Raw genomic sequence first — 3975 nt, forward strand, 5'->3', positions numbered from 1 at the left:
GAGATAAAGAAATGAACTAGGTCAAATGGGTTCTGTGCTTAAGCTGTGGTCCCGGGTGTTCAAAATTCACGTCGTGAGGCCGATCTGGGTTATACAAATGGGCCATTCAATATAAAGATTAAGTGGGCTGGACTACTATCAGGCTAGGGAATTGGGTAATATATCGGCCTAAAAAGGAATCCGTAAGTCATACTATACTCACGTCGTGAACCATAATGATTCACGCCTTGAGTTCGTCTGTTTCTTAAAAAATTAAAATTGTAATTAATTATTACCACTTAATTAAACTGACCAAACTCTAAATGTTCCATTATGCACAAAGTGAATTAAATGATACGACTGATTACTCAAAATCAAAAAAACTAAAAACTAAAAACTAAGAGAAAGAAAATGCAAACCAAGCTCGGGTTGCCTCCCGAGAAGCGCTTCTTTTTTATGGAGTCGTGAGCCGGAGTCTGTGCCTCCTACGTTGAATCTTCAGATGAGTCCATCGCCAGCTGGATTTTCTGCTCCTTCCATCGCCTCTTATAAGCTTGAACTCATCTAATGTACGCCTTCTTCAAGTTTTCCTTTTTAGCTTTCGCCTCATCTATGTTAAGCTTTCTTTTGGTCCCTTTATTCTCCAAGTTCTCTTTATTCTTCAACTCCATAGGAATCTTTTCTTCCTTCACCATTGGACTTGTCTCCTTGGAAGTTACCTCATATTTGTCATCATCACTCGATATTTCATCACTTTCCTCACTTATCAAAGATGTTGGTTTTGTGTAGGCAATGACTTCAACGAAAAATGGAACGAATGCTCTTGGTTTAGTGCGTTTGACTTGATTAATTGTCTTGATTTCTTCCTCCATGAGTTTTTATAGTTCTTCAAGTTCACTATCTTCATCAATATTGAACACCTCACCGTTAACATCATATCCTTGAAACCCATCTTGTATTCCAAAATCTTCCTTATCATCACCAACCCTTAATGTAAGCTTAGATTCACAAACATCAACTAAAGCGCCAGCAGTATTTAGTAGAGGGCGACCAAGAATAATTGGGACATTAGCATCCTCTTTCATATCCATAATTACAAAGTCAACTGGGAAAACAAACTTTCCAATTTTAACAAGGATGTCTTTACAATTCCCCTCGGTTGCGTCACTGAACGGTTGGCCATGTGGATTGTCATCTTTGTAGCCTTCATTTTCTGAATGTTCAACTTTTGATAGAATGAAAATGGCATCAAATTTATGCTAGCCCCGGAATCGGCTAAAGTATAAGTCTTCAAATTGTTACCAAACTCACATGGAAGAGTGAGGCGGCCAGGATCTCTCATCTTCTTAGGAAACTCTCCCAATACAGCTCTTGAGCTTTGTTCACTAAGAATGACCTTAGAATTTTTCTTTAGTTGCTGACGAGTGTTTACAAGATCTTGTAGGAACTTCGCGTATTCTGGAATTTTGGATAGTGAATCAATAAAAGGGGTATTAATAGGAATACCCTTTATTTGCTGAATAAACTCCAGATGTTCTCTTTCCAGTAGACTAAGATTAGCTCGGGACGGGAATGGCAAAGGCAGTTGATAAGCCGGAACGGATTTTGAATTTTTCTGTTCAGAATGGGCCCACGACGTGAGCATGGAGGACTCACGACGTGAGTCTGGTGTTTCAGCAATATCTTCGTTGTCGAGCTTTAGCTTCTTCGGCTTTGGATCGGGCTGCTTTGGTTCCACTTCTAGTGCCTCCAAAAACTCAGAGATTGCCTCTTCTTTAGTATCAATAGCCATAACATGGGATTGAGCATTTTTTTCGGGAAGTTGTGGGGATAATTTGTTGTTCAACAAATTAGTGAGTTGACCGACTTGGACTTCTAGATTATTGATTGATGCTTGATGATTTCTTAATGAATCTTGCTGGTCAATCATCATTTTGTGTTGTTCTTTCATCATATTCATGTGTTCCTTTAGCACTGCATCAGTATCATCATGCCTTTTCTCGGATGCTTCCATAAATCGGGTCAAAATATTTTCCAAGTTCACTTTGTTCTCGGCTGGTGGTTGCTCTTTTTGATAGAAGCCTCGGCCTGTCTGCTTAAATTTCTCTTCCTTTTGCTTCTTGTATTCATCATATGGCAGCCACTCTTTCTTTGGTTTTCTCTAATCCTCATCATACTTATCCCCACTCGAGTAGCAAACTTGAGCCCTTTTGTTCCCATACTCATCCAAGTTGCAATCTTTAGTCAAGTGTGGTCCATTACATCGTTCACACCCAACTTTTATTGCATGAATTGATTGGTCAATTTGTGTTAATCTTTGGTCCATAGTATTGAGCATCGCCATCATAGCAGCCATTTCTTCAGAATGTGTTCCCCTACTACCTTTTGCTCCATCTTGTCTTGGGTTGTGGTACTCACGAGAGTGTCTTGCGAATTCTTCAACTAACTCCTTGACCTCCCTTGGATTCTTCTTTTTCAATGGACCTTGAGAGTCAAGGAGTTGTCTTGTCATAACATTGACCCCATCGTAGAAAATAGACATCTCTTGTTGAACATTTAGATCATGTTGAGGACAATTCCTTAACAACCCCTTGTAGCGCTCCCAAGCTTCGTATAATTGTTGGATTAATGTCTAAGTCCATAACTATAATTGGTAAGACTTGACCCGACCCGGCATGGTCCATTTGGGTTGCATGGCATCATGCATTTGGATAGACTATAATGAGAGAAATAACACTTAAGGTTGGTTAATATATTATAAGTTCTAATATAATAATAAGGTTATTTAATTAGTATTGATCAAGAATTAATTTGGAATTAATTAAGTGATCAAAAGGAGACTAATTAAATATATGGGTTGATTGTGTAAATCATTCATTCTTATATATGTGGGCTTGTGATCCAAGATTCCTTATGTTGGACTAAGTCCATGGGGTGACCCATAGATACTCCATGGAGGTTAAAATCCATGGAGCATAAGGAATGGGTAAAGTTATGAGTTACATGGTGTAACCCTAATAGCCACCATATAAAAGAATCCCATGGCTCATGAAATCGTGCACTAATGTGTGAGTGTGAGGGCTAGACGATTTCAAGGAGTGTTCAAGTTTCTCTCAAGTTATTCCAAGTGTATTTGGTGTTGTGTGAACCATTTTAGGTGTCACACTTGGGGCACTAGGCACTCAAGCTTCATGAAGACATTCTACATCAAAGAGGTATGTATTCTATCTTGTTATATTTATTATTTTGTATGCTAGATTAGGATAATACCTTGGATGTTCATAATTGTATGTATAATAGAGAAAACATAGATCCAAGGTATTTAGGGTTGCATGTACACTTAGGAGTGTTAGAATGCTCATAACACAACAGTGGTATCAGAGACTAGGCTTGTTTTCTTGTTATACTTGCAAAAGTAGCTGAAAAATCGAGTTGGATGCATATATTCGATTGTTTTGGCTGGAATTGGACTAGGAACATTACCCTAAGATGTTTTTGGACTTATAAACTTGTTTTTGATGTGGTAATGTTCATGCTAATCCAATTTCTAAGATAATTGTCATAATTTCAAGATATGTATTAGTTTGTATGTTCATGCTAATTTCTTGAAGATTGATGATTTGAATTATCTTGTTCTTATGAGGTTCTTAGATTAATAGAAAAGTTGTGTGAAATATTTGTTTTCAATCCATTTTAATCTAAGAGTTGATTCCAAAGTGTGTTTTTGTAACTTGTCCTCAAGTTATATGAAAAGTCACATTTAAGAATCATAAAACTCATAAAAGTTGGCAAAGGTTACAAAATGAAGAGTCTAGTTCTAATTAAATGGTTTTATGACTCCATAACTTGTCCTCAAGTTATGGAGGTTCAAGAGTCTCTTCATTAAATTAAAAAAAAAAGTGTAACCTTAATTAGTTCCATAAGTTACAATAAAAAAAAGTTATTTTTTTTATTAATTAGTTTAAAGTCTTCCATAACTTGTCCTCAAGTTATGGA

At 37.0% G+C, this 3975-nt stretch overlaps 1 non-coding gene across 1 annotated transcript; it reads left to right on the forward strand.

The window, feature by feature from the left end:
• Positions 1–2537: 2537 nt before the first annotated feature.
• LOC145128137 (small nucleolar RNA R71) lies at positions 2538–2640 on the forward strand. Its single transcript, XR_013716738.1, has one exon. It is a non-coding gene; the product is annotated as a small nucleolar RNA R71 (small nucleolar RNA).
• The last annotated feature ends 1335 nt before the right edge of the window (positions 2641–3975 follow it).

Source organism: Lactuca virosa, chromosome 7 (assembly GCF_052849685.1).
Source record: "Lactuca virosa cultivar CGN04683 chromosome 7, Lactuca_virosa_CGN04683_v6, whole genome shotgun sequence".
Taxonomy (NCBI): Eukaryota; Viridiplantae; Streptophyta; class Magnoliopsida; order Asterales; family Asteraceae; genus Lactuca; species Lactuca virosa.